Source organism: Armigeres subalbatus, chromosome 3 (genome assembly GCF_024139115.2).
Source record: "Armigeres subalbatus isolate Guangzhou_Male chromosome 3, GZ_Asu_2, whole genome shotgun sequence".
NCBI classification, from domain to species: Eukaryota; Metazoa; Arthropoda; class Insecta; order Diptera; family Culicidae; genus Armigeres; species Armigeres subalbatus.
In genome coordinates, this window is record NC_085141.1 from 272246303 (window position 1) to 272267734 (window position 21432).

The following is a 21432-nucleotide window of genomic DNA, read 5'->3' on the forward strand; positions in this document are numbered from 1 at the left end:
CACAGTAATTCTGTTATACGTTTTGTTATTTTAACCGTTAAAACAACCAAAAAGATATCAAATTAAGTAAACATAAATAAATGATTTCACAACATTAAACAAGTTATTGATTAGCTCTTAAGCTTCGCTCGGGTAGGCTTCTACCAAATAGTCTTTTCGGTTAAACAATTTGGCCTAACAACTTTCAGCCTTGTGACTTTCTGCCGAACAACTCTTTTCTGTTCAAAAATTCAATATCAATTAATTTTTTTTTTTATTTCAACGGGAACTCCTTCGCAATTTTCACGCTTAGAGTTTCCATTGAAAATTTGAATCGGCGTGAAAAATTATAGATCAGCGGTTTGACAAATTTTAAACGGCTGCGCGCCGATGCAAAAATGTCGGCGGCGGCGGCGTACTAAAAACTGTCGGCGGCGGCGGCGTGGCGCGGCGGTGCCCACCTTTACTCCAGCCATCTTCAAGAGACGCTGCGCATAGCTGCTCTTCCGTTGGGCCACTTCCAGCTGCTGCGTGTTGTACACCGTCGAGACTTTTGAGCGCAGGCATACTGCAACGAGGTAGTGGTCGGATTCAATATTCGCACTGCGGTAAGTGCGGACGTTCGTGATGTCGGAGAAGAAATTACCGTCGATTAGAACGTGGTCGATTTGGTTTTCCGTTTCTTGGTTAGGTGATATCCTCGTGGCCTTGTGGATATTTTTGCGGGGAAAGAAGGTGCTTCAGACTACCATTCCGCGGGAGACTGCGAAGTTTATGCATCGTTGGCCGTTGTCATTCGATACGGTGTGCAGACTATCCGGTCCGATGACCGGTCTATACATTTCCTCCCTTCCTACCTGTGCGTTCATGTAACCGATGACGATTTTGACGTCCCGCAGTGGGCATGTCTGCTCCAGCTGTGCGTAGAACGCTTCTTTCTCGTCGTCGGGTCTCCCTTCGTGTAGGCAGTGCACGTTGATGATGCTATAGTTAAAGAAACGGCCTTTAATCCTCAGCTTGCACATCCTTGCGTTGATTGGCTGCCACCCAATCACGTGTTGGTGCACCTTACCCAGCACTATGAAGCCGGTTCCCAGCTCGTTGGTGGTGCCACAGCTTTGGTAGAAGGTAGCCGCTCGATGCCCGCTTTTCCACACTTTCTGTCCTGTCCAGCAAATCTCCTGCAGCACCACGACGTCAAAGTTGCGGGGATGTAATTCATCGTAGATCATCCTGTCGCAACCTGCGAAACCTAGCGACTTGCAGTTTCATGTTCCAAGCTTCCAATCGTGATCCTTTATTCGTCGCCTAGGTCTTTGCCGATTATATCGAGTCGCATTATCTCTTATATTGTTCGTAATTATTGGTTTTCCAGGCGGCTTATTGGGCCGTCGTGTTAGGGCTGTTTAGCGTCCCACCTAACATCAGGACTTGGGCTTGTGCGCTTTGAGCGACACACGGTTGCTTTGGTGGGGCCTTCTTGCGGATACATGCAGCTTTTCATAGGAATTCTACAGGGCCCACTGTCAAACCCCACCACATCCTAGGCAAGCCCCACAACTCGCAGATGGCCTGGGGAGGGTTCGTCAAGCCCTTGGACATAGTCCGTGCTGTCCGCAATATTGCATAAGGAATTCCTTCGAAATTTCCCCAAGAAATTTCTTCATAATTTCTTCCAGTAACACAATATTTCCCAAAGGATTTTCCAGAAGAATTTATAAAGGAATTTCTGAAGGAATTTTTAAAGGTCCGGAGGAATTCTCAAAGGAATTTTTGAAGGGCCGGAGGAATTCTCAAAGGAATTTACGAAGTAATTCCTAACGGAATTTCAGAAGAAATGCCTACTGGTACTTCCGAAGTAATTCCTTGATATTTCCCAGCAATTTAATTGCGAATAAATTCCACAAGAAAATCCTTTAGAGGTGCGTTCAAGAATTGGCTCGAAAGTTGCCCTAGAAAATATTTGGGAAATTCGTTAAGGTATTCTTCCGAAAATTCCTTCAGAAACTCTTTTAAGAACTTTTTGGAAATTCCTTGAAAAGATCTAGAACGAACTTCTGGAAAATTTCTTAAGAATTTCTGAACAAGTTCCTGAAGGAATATCCGAAAAATAATCCTGAAGGAATTTTCAAAGCAACTCCTGAAGAACTTTCCAACAGTCTTAGTATTCTCCAAGAATTCCTTAGGTCGTTCCGCCAAAACCTTAAAGTTTTATGAATTTTGAAATTCCTCAAGATATTCCTCCATAAAATCAAAGAAGGGATTCTAAGAAATATTTCAGAATTTTCCTCCGGAACAATAATTCCGGCGCATAACTTATTGTTATAAAAAGAGCAAAAAAAGTTTGGTAGATGATATTAGCTTTTCCATATCATTTAGAAAAAGATGTTTACCGAAACTGTCATATTCGGAGAAGTGTCATTTTCGGGGAAGGGTCATATTCGGGGAAATATATTTTTTGAGAAATTGTAATTTGCTAGGAAGTTAAAGGAGAAGTTAAAAAAAGAAATAAAAAAAAATTCCGGAGAAATGTTTTCAAGGATACGAAATTTGCGGAAAATGTTGTTTTCGGGGATATGTTATTTTCAGGAAAATGTTTTTTTTTTTGAGAGTGTTTCAATAAAAAAACCCAGATTAATCCACCTAGCGGCGATTATGCCTTTTTCGTGCATCGTAAAATGTACTGAAAAAATCCCATAAGAAAGGTCAAAAAAGCACTTTAGGGGAATAGATCGCATATTTTCTATCATTTTGCATGTTTTTGCATTAATTACTATGCATTGCCACCATTCTAGAAAATTGTTTTTTTCGATTTTGATTTTTTTTTTCAAGGGGGGACCTTTGGGAAAAAACAAAACCAAGTCCGATTTTATGTTAATTTTGCCAATTTTAAATAGCAAACAATAGGACCGCATATCCCGTCGAATGCAACTTGTTGCTAGTAAATCGGGTAATGCTAAGTTCCAAAAAGTGTGTCTACAAAATTTGTACACATACACACATACATACGCATTCAGGGCTGCAGCGTCGATGTGGAAGGGACCAGCAAGTAAGCGTCGGTTTGGAGGGAAATCCAGCGCAGTGAGCAGTGTTTGGTCTCGAGTCGTCGGGGCGCCAGCGAACCGGAAGTCTTCTGCCAACCGGAATCGTCGGACCGACCTCGGCACTCGAAACGCAAACCTGCCGAAGAAAGAAGAAGGAAGTGCTTCGGGTATGTAGGGCACCGCCAGTGCGGACGTCATCCACCACCGGAACTGTCGGACCACCTCTGCAACCCGAAGACTAAGTCGGCGCAATGCGCGAAAGCGTCCCCTGCGATAGCCGCCGGCAGTCGGGGCACCATCAGTGCGGAAGTTTCCTACACCGGAACTGGTGGACCACCCTCGACGCCGGGGGAAGTCAGGAGGATTCGAGAGAGGAAGTTTGCGGCACAACCGCCGAGGGATCGAGACAACGTAGCAGTGGATCTCAGCAAGCCAGTCGGCGAACTAGCCTAAGCTTCTTCTTCTTCTTCTTATTGGCATTACATCCCCACACTGAGACAGAGCCGCCTCGCAGCTTAGTGTTCATTAAGCACTTCCACAGTTATTAACTGCGAGGTTTCTAAGCCAGGTTGCCATTTTTGCATTCGTACCATGAGGCTAACACGATGATACTTTTTATGCCCAGGGAAATCGAGACAATTTCCAAACCGAAAACTGTCTAGACCAGCACCGGGAGTCGAACCCAGCCACCCTCAGCATGGTCTTGCTTTGTAGCCGCGCGTCTTACCGCACGGCTAAGGTGGGCCCTAAGCTAGGGGCCGGAATTTTAGAAGAAGTGCATGAGCATAATCCCCCCCCCCCAGCAGTCGCAGCATCCCGTGGTCCCGGGGGGATCGAGGCAAGGAGGATAAGGGACCCGGTTTATCCGGGAGGCACATTTTTAGCAGGTCGGGAGGAGCCCATCCCTGTTCGCCTTCGAGCATAGTGTGGATGCTCGAGGTGTCTGTCGCGCAGATTTTTGATGGCCTTTAACCCTTTAAAAAAACACATACATACGCACATACAGACATCACTCAGATTCGTCGAACTGAGTCGATCGGTATATAACACTATGGGTCTCCAGGCCTTCTATCAAAAGTTGTTTTTTGGAGTAGTCCTATAGCCATTCGGTACAACTTTGTTGTACGAGAAAGGCAAAAATTGATTAGCAGTGTAATCAAATTCCAACAAAATGAAGCTTTCACTCTATCATCAGCTTACGCGCTATCTCCCTGAATTAGTTGAGGCAACTGAAGCTTTTCGAAGCTAAGCTTTAAGATTGTCTCCGGGAACTCACGAAAATCTCCACGGATCTCATTCAGCCAACCATAGAGCAGAGCAACTTTACCTTTTTAAACGAAGTTCAAGGCTTTACAGAGTTTTATACCCGCACTCAAAATAGAAAAGAAACTAAGGATGAAGCAGGATGCTTAGATATGGTTGCCATAAGGCAGAAGGAGATGGGGGTGGGCTGCACTGCGAACGAATAATACAGATACGAATCAGCAGAATCTAATATGCAAACTCCCATTGTGGGTTAATTTTAGAGCTTCCATTTCCCGGTCATTTATGCTATCCCGGGATTCGGGATGAAAATTCTTGTGTATCCCGAGCAATCCCGGGAATTTTCGATGTTTTTGAAAACATGATTTTTTTTGGTTTGAAAATTTTTTTTTTTCGAAGTTTAGGGGTAAAGTTCATATTTTAGAAAGGCCAGATGATACAGAATTCAAATTGAAACTAAATTAAATTACAAATTAAATCGATCTTTGGTTTGACTTCAAAAGACAAATAGTATTTGCGTTTGTATCGGAAAGTAGGATTTCTGGAACAAATGTTCGCCAAGCTTGAAAAGACGCGTTCGTCGTCCGTCGAAGTCGGCTTTATTGTTTGTATTCTATATTGGATTTAGACCATTTCATAGTTTTCGTTCAAGCAGCGTATTTTCTGTGGAAATATTAGGTAGTGTCAGACACCTCGTTGTAGACGGAAGATGCACAGTTGAATCGCACTGGGACCATAAGCTCACGAGTCACAACGAAAACACAATAGTAGAGTTCCCTATACTTCATTGCAGGTTACTGACTGATACTTCTACCAGCAGTTAAAGCTCCCCCTATTCATCAACGGGTATGGAATGGTTCCAGATCTATAACTTAGTGTCGATAAACTAGTCCCAACTAATTAAATACCGTCGTCAGGGGGACAATTGGGCTGGGGTGAGAATGGGTTAGCGCCTTCACTGACAGTCTAGAGGTCGGAAGACAAAATCGTTCAAAAAGGTATCTTATAATTAAGTTTTCTTGCTCTCAGATATAATAAATTTATTCTACAAGCATTCTATGTAGTTGAAACAGTGACCCATTGTCACCCCCGACGACGGTAACTAATCATTGACGTAATCGTAGTACGGGATCCATGAATCGGTTGTAGAAGTCGCGTGGCGCCGTGGGATCATCAATTGGCTGAGTTAATCATGGGTAGCGTCGTACCGAATTAAAAAAAAAAACGTATAAGAAGAGCTTTGATCCAAAACATTCAGAAGCTGGTCAGCAGAAGTCCTGAGGGAGCTCGGACCAAAACATAAACATAGGGGACGAAGAGCTCAGGATGACTAGCTCGGTGTTAAGAGGGCGGAGGAGATTAACGAGGCGTGCACACTACGTAATGAAAATTAAATTACCCGTAAAATAGAATCGCAAAATAAAATAAAATAGAAATGTAAACATAAACTTTATTTGATGTATTAAAACTATTTTCACATCAATCAATGAATTAAATCAATTAAGATTTAAAATAAAACGTTTATTTTTGTGTCCTTTTTTATGCTCCAAATAAGTGCATGAAAATGAATGTAAATTTTCAAAATATTTCAGGCTGTGTAGAGAAATGCAGAAATATGTATCGGATAGTGTGCGACTCCTCGTTGTAGATGGAAGTTAAGTAGGAATAATGCACCAGATGTATCTGCTCTTTTGTAATATCAAGGAATATTGTTAGCTAGCGATGTATTGTAGATACTTGTTGTTTAAATATAAGAGAGCTGCAATTGCTGGCAGAAGTATCAGTCAGTAGACCAACATAGGTTAAAGAAAACTCTAGTCTTGTGTATTCTTTGTAAGAGAGTTGGCGTTGGGCATTCAATGCAATTAAAGATTGTGAGTATAAACACTATTAGTTAGCCTAAAGTAAAACAAAAACAAAATATTGCCCCGGGTATCCCGGGATTTTCGGGATTTCAAAAATCATATCCCGGGAATCGGGAAATCCCGAATTTTCCTAAATCCCGGGATGTCCCGGGATGGAAACTCTAGTTAATTTGATTCTCGTGCGACTCGTCAGCCTGCATTGTTCGGTGTGATTAGTCTGCTAAAGACAATAAATTGTGCCTAAGTAGTGTGAAATGAGAATATTGAAATTATTCGCTTGACCAGGTGAATCCCGCTGGTCATCGCGGGTGCTTGTGTGGGGTCAGTCACCCTTGTTGGACCGAGTCACCCTTGTGCCGCATCGCCTATCACCTTAAAAAGCTTCCTCTCTCGTATACGCTCGTATATAGATTTGCACAGGCTGAGGGGTTGCGACCCACCACTTTAGGAAGCTATGCGCTACGCAGCACGACCCGCCACGTGAGAGCTCCTAAAATTCACCAACGATACCTAGGTCATCGCCGTTTGGTGGGTGGCGCATAAGCTGCTGCTGGTTACGTACCGAAGCATTCGTTTCTAATGGACCATGCGTTTGAAAGGTATGTAAAAACATTCGTTTCATTAACATGTCTCTCCCCCTTTTCGACCTTCCCTCCCATCTATTATATAATCGCCTTATGATAGAGAATATGTGTTCCAAATTTGGTGGAAATCGGTTGAGAGGCTTCAATGTTACGAATACAAAATCCTCCCTCTTTATCTAATGACTCTCTCAACCACTTTGTTATCTTCCCCCGGGGATAGAGAATGTGTTTTCCAAATCAGGTTAAAATCGGACCTGGGGGTTAAAAGTTACACTGAATTTATTGCTTTCTAAAGAGTTTTTCTCTCTCCTAACCCTCCCACTCCCTTCTCCTGAGGATAGAAAATATGTGTACCAAATTTGGTTGAAATCGATCAAGTGGTTCAGAACTGCCGTAATCTGGAAAAGTGGCGTAACAGCCATTTTGCAACATGCATGTTTTCCATTTTTCTGTTAAAGAGCTCGATGAGTAGTACTCGTTAACACCATTTTTGGAAAATGGCGTTTACGTCACTTTTTCAGATTACGGCAGAGAAGTAGTTAGCGAACATACATATGTATAGATTGGTTTTTGTATATACAGATAGATTTGATTGATCAAAATCAGAGAATAATAAAATAGTTTTAGTTTAAATAATGTTTTGTAATCAGGTTTTGATTAGTTTCGCTGGCAATTGACTATTACTTATGCTGTTTGATGAGCGGTAAACGTAGTATATTGAAATACTTATCCACTGAAATCCATTCTTATATCTGTGTCAACCAAAACTGCCTGAATCCAAAAATTCGGGTAAAATTGATTTTTCAGCCGAAAGGATGGCCGAAAGGATCATTTGGCCGAAAGGGTCATTTGGTCGAAAGTGTCATTAGGCCAAAAGGGTCATTTGGCCGCAAGGGTCATTTGGAAAGTGAGAAATTAGGAAAAAGAAAAGAGACGTCCCACTTCTCACGGAATGTGTAGTGAGACGTCTCACTATCCACTTCGCACTACTCGCTTTTCACAGTGAGAAGTGAAAAATGAGGAGTGAGAAAAGAGACGTCTAACTCCTCACTCCTTATTTCTCACTTCTAGATGTCAACAGTGAGATGCGAAAAAGAAGAGTAAGAATTGAGACGTCTCACTTCTCGCTCCCCATTTATCATTTCTAGCAGTGAAAAGTGAGAAGCGCAAAGTGAGTAGTGAGAAGTATCACTACTCACTTCACTCTCATTTTTTACAGTGAGAAGTGAGAAATAAGGAGTGAGAAGTGAGACGTCTCACAACTCACTTCGCGCTCTTATTTTTTTACAGTGAGAAGAGAGAAATGAGGAATGGGATTTGAGAAGTCTCTTCTTACTCCTAATTTCTCACTTTTCAAATGGCCTATTCGGCCGAATGTCTTATTCGGCCAAATGATCCTTTCGGACTAATGACCCTTTCGGGCAAACGACCATTTCGGCCAAATGACCCTTTGAGCCTAATGATACTTTCGACCCAATGACCCTTTCGGCCTTAAAGTCTGTTCGACCAAATGGTATATTCGGCAAAATGGCATATTGGGCCAAACAACTTTTGACCTAGTGACATTCGGCCAAATGGCCCTCGGCCAAACGACCCTTCCCCATAAAGACCATTTGGCATAACGGTCATTTGGCATAACGAACATATGGCATAATTTTTGTTTGTTCATAAAATAAATTACTAGACTCAGTGGTGCTGATAAAAACCTGAAATAGTGAGTATAACATAATAAAATACACAATCCTTTCGAAGGAAGCATGCATTAGCCGAGTATGGAGCGCTTGCTTGGATTAAGGAAATGGTGGATATTACCCCTTTTTTACAAAGTAGTTGCTCGCCCAGATTTAGACAATGGTAGATGTGATCCCTTCTTTAACCCTTTATAAGGCAGTGGCAACTATATTGCCACCAACAAATTATATGTTTTTCTATTCATTAACAAGAGCTCTTATTATTATTTTCTATGTAGTGGCTTTATTGGCTACCTAGTAATCCCTCAGATAAATTTGAGCCATAAAAAAAATGAAATGTCAATTTGAGAACAGTTTTTTTACGAGCAGATCGTAAGTTTCGAGTGGAAGAAGGATTTCCATTTATAATTCGTTAAAATAACGACAAAGATATATTTTTCTCGTTGGTATTAATTATTTTTAATCTCCTGTGTTAGATTATGGCGTAATTAGCGTGCCTTTTTGTATATTTGGTTTTTAGATGTTTGACGAAATTGTGTTTTTTTTCCAAGGATCCCCCCTTGAGAACAAAAGCGCAAAAAAAAAAATTTTTTTTCACTTATAATGCGTTCTCTGACTCGGACTCTTCATTAAGAAATGTAATGTGCCTTGATTTGAGTGGTTTACGTAAAGCTTAATTTTTTTAAATCTTTTTTTTTTTATTTTTGTTGTTGGCTGTTTTCCCGCTTGCCGGGCAGTAGCAACTACAGTGACCGGCATAATAAAAAGCCCTCTCGCCGTTTTTCATACAAAATGATCAACTTTGGAGATCTAGATCTCGATTGCGTGTGAACCAATTTTGGTGAAAATTTGACCAGAGCTCAGATATAACTTGAATTTTACCACATCTGAGTTTCGACCATATTGATTCATAGGGTAAAAAATTATTGCGGTAATACCAAAATGAATGTTTTGACAAAGTGGGCTTTTTATTATGCAGGTCACTGTATATTGCCAACAACGTTTTCCCGCTTGACGGGCAGTGGCATCTATATTGCCACCAATTTTTCAATGTTTCTGAACCGTTTCATGTATAACAAAAATACATTTGAGTTTAATACCATGTCAGCATTATGTCCTATTGTTGTTTTTGTTAATTCATTGTTTAGATTCGTCAGCCTTATAAAGGGTCAAAAGTAGCCCAAGCAACACCGGCAACATCTTCTCTAGAAATCAATTAGAAAATATGTCACATTTATATTTAATAGTTGTTTCGAGAAAACAAGTTATGTTACATGAATCAGGAAACAGTCATACATACGACACGTGTTAACTTCGAATTACATAAAAGTTGCATTAATCTCCATGTAACCCGTTTTTTGGATGTTACCTAAATGTTCCATCGTATGTTACAATACCGTTGGAAATTATTTAAAAGTAACTAGTCTATTAAAACTTTGGTAACTTTTTCACCTTTCAACAAGTCAAAGGTTTTCTCCTACCGTGGAAAATGGACATTAGAAAGAATTCTGTAACTATGTTCTCTGATAGCGACAAAAAGTTGTGGAAAAAATTAAGCGTAATGGTAATTTTACCCGTTAAAAGAAAGCGTTATTGTCCCAACTCAAAAACTACAAAAATCCTCTTGGATGTTCTGAAAGTGATTCAATTCAACAAATGCCACAAGTATCTAGCGCCGATGAGCAAAATCCTCAGCCAATGAGTTTTGACCGGAGGCAGCTGGTCAATACGCCTACAAATGAGCAGATTGCTGAAAATGATGAGTTGGATTCTGAATCAGAATTTGAAACTTATGATAAATTGAAAGCTGGTATGACAAATTTCAAAGAGGATTTGAAAGATCAAGGCGATAAAATTTCAAATCAAGCATACCGCTCTGAACTCATTGCTTGCCCTATTAAAAAGTCACATTACGGATAACGTATTACCCAAAGATGCTAGAACTTTGGTGTACGCCTCGCAATAACTGTCTTGCAGCGAATTCCAGTATTGGTGGAGAATACTGGCATTACGGCTTATACAAAGTCCTCAATGAGACACTATCTACTTATGAGGATTTGCCAAACAAGTTATCGTTGAACGTGAATATCGATGGCTTGCCAACTTTCAAAAGTTCAACAACATCATTTTGGCCAATACTAATAAATATACACGAAATACGGGAAACTTTGAATCCTTTAGTAGTAGGCGTTTTCTGCGGAGCATGTAATTTATGAGTAAATATTTATGGTAGATATTTATATATTAAATTATTTTTAATTTTTACAGCGAAACCAAAAGATATAAACGTTTTTCTAGCACCTTTTGTGTCCGAATTAAATGATATTCTTGAAAAAGGGCTTATCATAAACCAGCAAATGGTACTCATAAAACTACGGTGTTTTATTTGCGATACACCTGCTCGCGCGATGCTTCGAGGTCAGTATTTATACGAAAATAGATAAAAAATATACTGCCGTTATATGCATAATTGTCCCATGTACCTAGGAATCCCAGCAAATATGGGACAAATATGCATATGACGGCAATGTAGTCTCCAATTGAACATAATCTCCAAAAAAAATTCTTACAAAAAGTAGTTAGATGAACTTTTATTTTTACCTTGATCTGTGTATAGAATAGAACGAGTAATCGAAAACATTCCCTCTTCTTACGCACTTCAATAGAAATTTACTTGAATCATTGAATAAAATATGAATAATTATTCTAGGTGTCATAGGACATAACGGCTACAATTCGTGTTTGAAATGTGTCACCGAAGGGGAGTACTCACATGCTTTTAAAACCATGATTTTTCCAGAAACAGACGCTGCTTTAAGAAATGATTCGGAATTTCGTTCCAGGATTTACGAAGGACACCATAAGTTCGATTCTATTTTGGAAACAGTACGTGACCTAGATATAGCTAAAGATTTTCCGATCGGGGACTCTTTACACTTATTAGATTTAGGAATTATGAAACGACTGCTAAATGGTTGGAAATCTGGCAGCCTCAATAATTACAAAGCTAAATGGACGGCTAAAGAAGTAGAAGGCATTTCCGCTTTTCTGAAAACATGTAAATTGCCGAGAGAGTTTCAACGTCCTGTTCGAGGCCTAGACCACCTTGCTCGCTGGAAAGGTACAGAGTTGAGAACATTTCTACTGTATTTAAGTGTTATTGTACTGAGCAAATTTTTTGAATCGGACGAAATTCTTGATCATTTTTTAAATTTTTTCTGTGCTATACAGATTTGCATAAGACACGATCAAAATCCGAATAATTACAAAATTGCTCGTAGTTTGATAACAGATTTTCTCAAAGGAGTAAAGATTTTGTATGGCGAACAAATGTTCTGTAGCAATATGCACAGTTTATCGCATTTAGTTGACGACGTTGAAAGGTTTGGGTTACTGGATACATTCGATGCTTACCCCTTCGAATCCAAGTTGTACACGTTGAAACGACTAATTCGTAGTGGAAACTTACCACTGTCGCAGGTTGCTAGAAGAATAATAGAAATGTAGCAAACAGTATCCAATCAGAAAAATCAATCCTGCAAATCAAAGCGACAAACTTCTCTCAAAAGAAAACTATCAGGACAACATATTCCACCTCAGTTTGCATCTTCACTACAAGAGGAAAGTTCAGATTTATATTCATTTGTAGACTTTGGTGATTATTGTATAGATACTCAAAAATCAGTGGATCGGTGGATTTTAACAAGAAACATGAAGGTTGTATCTGTTGAGTATATCGTCCATGATACAACGTCTAATAGCATTGTGTTAATTGGTCAGCCATTAATGAACCTTTCTGATTTGTTGAAAAAACCTGTATTGTCTTCTTCGTTACAGATCTACGGATCAGACCTAAGACAAGCGCCACAACTTCTCATTGAGTCAACTCAAGTTTATTGCAAAATGGTTCAAATCGAATGTCAAGACATAAAACTACCGAAATCAGTTTTCTTTCCTTTAATACATACGATCAAGTAGTGATTATGATGTTTATTGATTTAATAACAAAATAATAAAACAACCGAACTGAATAGTTTGCATTTCACTGTGGATCTGAATATCCATTGCTCTATACCTGCTGATTTGTAAATATCACCCACCATCGTGAAGTGACGAGGTTGTACTGTTCAAACATCATTCAAACATCATCTCCACTTGATGATACAGATGAAGAACTTTCGGATTCCTTTGATTCAGTGTCATTTGAATTATCCAGACTTTGATCACCGTGTGATAGATGTACTACTGCTGCCTGAGATGGTCCAGGGAAGTTTGCATCAGGAGTTTGTATAGCATCAGCAGGTCCTGCAGCTTTCTGCCTTTTTCTTGAAGATGAAGCTCGACGTTCTCCACTTCCACTTTCGTAGCGTTTTAGTTCCAAATTCTTGTACCTTAGAAGCGTTTTGAATAAATGATCACTTTGCTCATGTGTGTTGGAACAGTCGGCGGCCTGCATAACTTGCTGCATCAACTTGATGAAGTTTGGGAACGTCTCCTGAAAGTTGATATTGTGACTGCATTCATCAGATCCTTTCTTTGTGCGTTTGTTCGCCATCCAAGAAAAATGGGTTAACACGTTCGGTGTTATCAGCTTTCGCACTATTGTCCTAAACAACGGCCCACTATCTCGTTTGCCATTGAGGCTGTAGATCGAATGTGTGTATCGGAAAAATTTTCCAGAGAATTCTGTATCAGATAAGCGTTGTTCGAAGATCTTGAACGCTTCGACGGAATTGATTTTGGGCATACTCTCAAATTCCGTAAATTCTTCATCGTAACGATTTCCAATTGGCGTAGCATCATTTGAATTTTTCATCAACATTAATTTATTAACATTGGCCATGAAATCGGTCAATTTTACCAAAAGTCCCTCCTGAACGTTCAATCGATCGTTTGTTTTGCACACCTCAGCATTGAGCTGGGATAACTTTGCTTCGAAAGCGTCCAACCGGACATTTATCTTACGCAACTCGGTAATGACTGAGTATTGGTATTCGTTAACAGTAGAAGAAGATGCCATCTGCTGCAAATCAGTGTCAACTCCCAAATCAACTTCGTCTTGCTTGATGTTCGATAACTGATCCATAATAACTTCATTATCGTTATCTGTGAGTGCATAGTAATTACCATTTTCAAGCTGAGCATATGGCTTCCCATCGCTAGCTATTATAACGGGAATTGTGATGGGTTGAGAAGCCTGAAATAGAATCAGTCATATAAATTTATTTTATTGTATATATTCTAGTGAATTAGTTAAGGTAGTTGACCTAAAGAACCCCAAATAGTGATTTCAAAAGTTGATTCGTTCTCTCGAATATTTTTTAGAATCAGAGGAAACTAGAAAGCACTGTATGCACTTGCTGACGCCAACTTGCATAAATTTATATAGAAAAAAATGCTCACCGAGTTTTCAGTATTGCTGACGCGAACTTGCTGAACCGATGTGCCACTTGTCGCCATTGGTATTATTGTTGATTGAAATGGACCTACAGCATTCCGTTGATCCTCATATACAGATGCATTATTCGTAATGAGGTTCTCATAAACCGGATTCTGGTTCGAATAATGTGCAGGAAAAAGAGAGTGAGACGTCGATGTACCAGAGGCAGCAGTGTGCATATTTGTCGTCATGGATGATGTATCCGATGCGGAGTGTTTCTTGCGATATGTAGTTGAATGTGATACTTGAGAATTCGGGATAGGCTTCGAAATTTCGTTGGTAGATTGTTCAACGGTTGCTACTTGACGTTTGGGAGCAGTGTCCTTGTTGAGATTCACATACACATGGTTTCGATTCAATGGATGAGCAGGAATCGCAGTATGGGAGGCTGAAGATCCAGAAACAGCTACATACGCATTTGGCAAAGTCACGGATGCCGAACTTCGTGCGGTGAGCTTCACACCTGGCGAAATCACATCTGGGTTGGAAAAATAGCAAGTTGGTTGATCGGAAGATGTCGCATAACCTGGGGCTCGAATGGGGGACACAACAGTGACCGCAGGGGGAGTAAAGACGCTTGGTCCATCATTCATTCCAGATTCTTGCAATTCTTGAGCAGCCTGTAATCCAAGAATACATATTCAACTTTTAAAACTTCCTATAATAAAGTAAAACGTTACTTACTAAGTTATAACTCTTCGATTTGAACTTTGGCTTTGCTGGAGCAGAACGTGTTCCATGACCCATTTGAACGGCATCCTCAGAGTCAGTAACTTTTTCGAGCGATGCCATCAAATCCTCCGCATGCAGAAAAGTTTTAGCCCGTCCGAGAATTTTACATTTTGTTTTTTCCATGTATCTTTTTCTGGCCTAGAGTTTTCGTTTTTCGAAAGGCTGACCAGATTTGATGGTGGCCAGTAAACAAATTTGTCTTCCACCCAATTCGATGGAACTACTGTCATTGAAGGCAGCGATTTTCTTGATTTACGCGTTTGTACAATACAGTACGGCATTGCGGACAATTTTTTTTTAAAGATCGACACGCTTATCACCAGAAAAAGTTGAAAAAAACAATTAAAAACAACAAGAACGATCTGAATAAATTAAAACACGTAGATCAAATGCGGAACAAGTGAAAACAACGGATCTGTCAAAACTCAAGTTACACTGCTGCAAAATTTAGGCGAAAATAAGTTTTGTTGTGATTACATTTGTCAAATTACGGATGCATCGCAATATTATGTAGAACATATGTAGGGTGACCACACGGTTAGATGACTTTACCCATTAATGGGTACTATGTTATTGTTGATATTATTCCCACCGTGAAAAATTCACCCATTTTCTTGAAAAAGTGCCGCTACTCATTTTAATGGGTAGTGGCGCTTTTTAAAGAAAATGGGTGAATTTTTCACGGTGGGAATAATATCAACAATAACATAGTACCCATTAATGGGTAAAGTCATCTAACAGTGCATATGAAATTTTTCCAAAGGAGGACAATTCACCCAAATCGTAGCGAAAAAGGAGGACATTTGGTTAAAAAGGAGGACATTAAAAACATCGATCGATTTTTGGTTTTTAATATGATGGAAAATATTATATTTGTTAGAGTTTTGCACACTAATGTTCATTGGAAGAAGTTTTTGTAAGAACCAGCAAGTAACCGAGCAAACAAGAGATCGTATAACAATGAGCAAGTGGATATATTCTTAACTGTCATTATAGTCTATATCAATTTCTAGTTATAAACTGCAAGCACCTTCTTTGTAATGGTAAGATTTTAGCTTAAACTAATTTTGAAATCAACTGTGAGCAGAATTTTAACAAGAACAGCTCATCGCATACAATTCTGAAAATTTGTCAATAGATAACTGACTGAACATTAGGTTCTATAAAGACCGAACACAAGATGCTTAGTAGACCAGTGGAATTTTTTCTTGAATGCCATTGAGAATCACAATTTAAGGCATGTAAATGAGAATGATATTGTTAACTGTATCACCAAGTTCGTAAATGAAGAAAATTAAAACTATTCAGATTTAGACTAAAGAAACTTAACTGTTCAGATTAGTTCAGATTTATATTCCATTCTAGGCATGGCATAGGGGCTACTCTTTGCCGCACATATTCAAGAAACGTACCGTGCGATGCGTTCCAAAAGCAATTCGATGGATGTTTACTCGTAGAAAATTTTGAGAAGCATTTGCATTTTTCCTAATCCATTTTACCAATAGGACCTATTCTTTTGTTATCTTCGACATCTGTGTTACTGTAACTCAAGCATTTAATTTCCGATATTAGCATTGATTTTATTAAAAACCCAAATTTATCCCCAAGTGGTGATTATGCCTTTCTCGATTCGATATGTTGGATTCGAATTAATGTTGTAAATGCTGTGCTAATTGCCTACATCTTGGCGGTTAAAATATTTAATGCAACTCTATCACGCTGCTTATAAATTACTCAATAATTGAGTAATTTTTAAGCAATTATTACGAGAGTAATGGATTGCGTCATGGCTAAATTGATTAATGACTTAAAGTGTGCATGTAAACAGCGTATTTGTTAAAAGAAAAATAGAAATATTATTCAAATCGAATGAGTTATTAGCAAACAAAAACAATAGTGTCCAACTAGGAAAGTTTCTCCGTCGAATGAAACTAGTTGCACTCGAGTCGGTCAAGTCCTTCTATATGAAACGTGTTTAACAATAAAAAATTCCCGGGGCTACACACACACACACACACACAGTCAGACATGTGCTCAGTTTTTCGAGCTGAGTCGATTGGTATATAACACTATGGGTCTCCGAGCCTTCTATCAAAATTTGGCTTTTGGAGTGAAATTATAGCCTTCTGGTACAACTTTGTTGTACGAGAAAGGCAAAAACTTAAAGGAAAATATTTCATATTAGAAAGCAAAACACCATAATATGTGCAACGATTAATTTGCGAATGGATCTCAGTTGCAGTATTGTTTAATAAACTAGAATTACAGCAGAAAAAAGTTATTTTTTGAAAATATCCAAAAAGGAGGACATTTTAGCGAAAAAGGAGGACATCTGATTTTTAATGAAAAAGGAGGACATGTCCTCCTTTGGGATACCATATGGTCACCCTAAACATATGTAACTTTTTCATACCCCTTCAATTGCAATCAACGCAGGCTTTTTTATGAATGAGTGACAGACTGACATGCTGAAAGTCAAGTAATAGTTGCAAATGAATTTAACTAGTCCACGGGATTATTTATTACTCAATTGTTATTTCTAAGTAACTTGTTGTTATGTCTTTTCTATAATCAATTCAATGTGCCGACCAAAAAATCTTGGACAACTTCAAATGTTTGATTTGTTTTGCGAATTAGCATTGAAACATGGTTCATTTCGAAATTAAAAAAAAATAATAATAAAAAGCGTTTTTGACATTTTTGGTTAAGTTTGATGGATGAAGGTGTGTGTGATTCTACTGTACCACTTGCGAAGTATTGTTTTTGCTGGTTATCCAGCCACTTTTAGAAAAAAAATATGTTAGGCTCTTTTTAGTGGAATCTGGGTGGTGCGGATAGAATCGATTTGGTTGTCAAAGTGAAGCCAAAATTTTCTATTGTGCCGGAGCAATGAGAATAGATAGAAGGTGAGGAAGAAGACCAAATGCAAGTGTGTTAGTGGATGATGAAAAATGTAAACAGCAAATGGTGACGTACATATTTGCACGGCTTCTTATGGGAGCTCGTTCGAATGTAGTAGTGAAAGCTTTTTTGCCATACACAAAAGGCACGCACACAATATATGGATTTCCATACCTTAGTATTTATTTACATTGGTGCCGGAGCCAAACATTGAAGATTGTGGTTATGTTCGTTTTAGATCTTATATTGAGAAGTATTGTTATTATTTGGGGAAAAAATAAAAATAAACTTAGTTTGAGTTTTGCATTCTTTTTAACAAATATATTCACATTACATTTCGAGTAGAAAATTAGTAGGAATGCAACTAAAATGCACTCGTTACGAGATTTCACGAGATTCAGAAGCTGATTGGAGCAGGAATGTATGTAAACCATCGTAAAGTCATGTAGAGTCTCGCGCATTTGTGCGCCTTCATGCAGCATGGAAAGAGAAATTCGAAGAGCGGGAAATGTTTGACAGTCAAGTAACTGCAAAATAACTTTGCATGTGGGATTGATTTCAAAATATCCCGCTACTCGCTTGAGAGCACAAAAGCGGCTCTATCCGCAGCACCCAGAGTGGAATGTATTCAACCGTCTAAGACGAGTTTAGTACTCTCCATTTAATTCCACCAATTATTTTGATATCTTTGCAGATACGTATTTCGACCTCAACTGTGTGGTCGAAATACCTATCTGCAAAGATATCAAAATAATTGGTGGAATTAAATGGAGAGTACTAAACTCGTCTTAGACGTCTCGCTGGTTCCACCATCAGTGTTTCATTCATGTTTTTAAAATTTTCAATTAAATGAAATAACTATGTAGCTGCCAAAAAAGGCGCCGTAATTGCAAAGTTGATTGATTCGTAGATAAAATAACGCATTCATACACCAAAACAATTGAAAAATATTTGAATCTCGTGATTCATTCGTAGTTCGAATTTGCAGAAAATAGAACTGAGGGTTATACCAGTTTTGAGTTATTGTCAGTTGATGTTTTTAGAACAGCTGCTGAGAAATTGGAAGCGCTTTTGGAAACATTACAACACCCGCGCGGTGTATCGCGTTTAAAGTTTGTATGGAAATTAGTATGGGAAAACATATTTTTTACATTTTTACTTCTAGAGGTTTCAGTTTATTGTAAACCAAGTGACACATTATGTTAAAATATAACCCAAATGAAGCCGATGAACTTTGCTGAAGAAGGTTCGATGCTGGAATGTCCACAAAAAAAGTTATAACCCTTCGAAAATTGCAAAAACTCTATTATTCTGCCAGCACTGCCGAACTAGGGACCAATAATTTAACTGAGAGTTATATCAAAATTATTAATCTTATAGGGCTGGGATGCAAATTGGAGTTACTCAGAATCATTTCTCAACGTAAGGGTCCTTTCACAAATTACGTAACGCTAAAGGGGGAGGGAGGGCGTTCAGCCGAGCGTTACGATCCATACAAAAAATTAGGCCTTCCATACAAAAATGGTTACGAGGGGGAGGGTGGGGGTCCAAAATCACCAAATTTAGCGTTACGTAATTTTAGAAAGAACCCTAAGAATCGGGACAAGAAGCAAGAAAGGTTTTGTCCACAAACAATCGTAGGTTGCCCGGTAGTGCTGGCAGAAACATTTATTTCAACTTTATGTGGGTAATATTTTTGGGGTCATCGGCTAATTTTATTAAATTCATCGGCCAATAAAAAATTTAAAATTGTAATGTTTTTGAATCTATCATACTCAGAATTGTTGTATTGCATGTTTGCACCTGAGTTGCATAATTTTCAGTGTAAATAGTTTTGGTGATGGTGTATCAAAACATTTGAGAGGTGGTGTGTCTGTAAGAAATATCAAAAAATGGCGATAAATTACAGCAATAATCAGAATTGAAATCAATGAGATTATACAAATATGTGCTATTTAATAAGTTGTATAGTATTATAACTTTATTTATTATTGCAATGTCATAATTTTAAGTTTTCACAAGCATTCATTGGCAATAAAAAAACTAACAAATTTTAAATGATGGAACGTTCATAATTATAATTTATTTTATCCTAAAACTTTAAAATATTCATGGCCCATGTATTTTTACCATGCACAATAAGAAGTTTCACCATAAATTTTCAATGGCATGTAAATTTAGGTCATATTTTATGAATCTACCCAACACATTGTTTTCAATGTTTTTAAAATTATAACGATTATTATGCACTGATATTTTGTATTCCTATAAACATTTCGAATGACTTTCGTAGCTTACTTTTAGCAAAATATGTAACATAACTTTCCGATAGAGAAACAATGTTTAGCATCCTGAAGTTGCTGAAATGATACAAAGTAACCTAAATCTAAAGTTATGATAGAGTTTCACAGCAACAGTTGTGTGATTTTTGGTTACACAATCATTACGAAAGGACCTATTATGCGACGATTGCAATAAGTCACAATGAGTCTCACCTTTTGCGCTTTTTTGGTTGCATTACTGTAGCTATCATCGTTGCAACAGCTTTGAATTTTTTCTTGATTTGCCACGTAATACTTACTGCTACTTATTTGTAACAATGTGTGCTACTAGGGGGGTCCCGTAGCGTAGTTGGCTACACGTTCGCCTTATAAGCGAATGGTCATGGGTTCGATTCCCAGCCCCTCCACCAAACCCTCGTCAGTCGCCGGATGCGCAGCCCATGCGGTAGCGTATTGGGGAACGCGTCTTACCGTCACTGTTGCCTGATGACGACTGACAACTTGTTCTTCTCGGAGGCATTCCTCCAACGGACCCGGCTTAATGGCAACTAAACAATGCAACGAACATTGGATGCACGACATGGACGAATGGACACAATGGACTCACGATGAGATGGACTGGCAACGACAACAATAATGGTAATGGAAATCTAAAAATAGATTCTGTGTGGACTCTGTTCAGCAGAATACCACAGTAGATCTCGGCACAGTAGCGGTTAAGTAACACAGAGTGCCTAACAAAATAAAGAAAGGAATAAAAAAAAAAAAAAAATGTGTGCTACTTGGGAGGCGCTTGCTCTGATTACGACAATTGTGGATGTGATATCTTCTTTAAATTAGAGCGATCGCTCGGCATAAGGCGATGGTGGATGTGAGCTCTTAGCTCTTCATTAAAACTAGGCGCTTGCTCGGATTAAGACAAGGGTGGATGTGATCACTTCTTGAAAAGCAGGCACTTGCCCGGCCTTCTTAAAAAGTAGTTGCTCGCCCAGATTTAGACAATGGTGGATGTGATTCCTTATCTTTAAAAGTAGATGTTTGTCCGGATTAAGAAGTTTCAACTAATTGTTGGTGAAACTGGAAACACTGAAAGCGATTAAGTGAAAAATATGTTGGGAAGAAAGGTCCGCTAGAATTCAATACTAGAAAGTAAGTAAGTGAATTAATCAATCTATAACTTTGAAGCTGATCAAAAAAAAACTGATATCAAAAAAAAGTATTTTGATGTGACTATTCCTAACAGTAGGCGTTTGTCCGGATTAGGGCAATGGTGGAAGTGATCCCTTCTTTAAAAGTGGGCGTTTGCCCGCAAAAATCCAATGGGGATTTGATCTCTTTTTTAAAACTAAAAGTGATAGTTTTTATGAAAATAGAAGTTTGTTCAGAATACGGCAATGGTATATGTTATTCGTCATTTGAAAGTAGGCGTTTTCTTGGAATATGATGGTAAATTTGATTACGGGCGTTGTCCCGGGTAAGACAACGGTGGATGTGATTCCTTTCTGTGAAAGTAGGCTTTTGCCCGGATTGACACAATCTTGGTTTTGATCCATTCTCCAAAATTAGGTGTTTGTCAAAATCGAGTCAGGGGATTTAAAATTATTTTTTTATGTAAGCGTTTTCCTGGAATAAGTCAATGACGGATGTGATC

The 21432-nt window shown here is 38.7% G+C and overlaps 1 long non-coding RNA gene across 1 annotated transcript; it reads left to right on the forward strand.

Annotated features, from left to right (window-relative positions):
• The first annotated feature begins 10588 nt into the window (after positions 1–10588).
• On the forward strand, positions 10589–11271 carry LOC134220164 (uncharacterized). The gene is made up of 3 exons (XR_009981787.1): positions 10589–10631; positions 10695–10844; positions 11137–11271. It is a non-coding gene; the product is annotated as an uncharacterized LOC134220164 (long non-coding RNA).
• The last annotated feature ends 10161 nt before the right edge of the window (positions 11272–21432 follow it).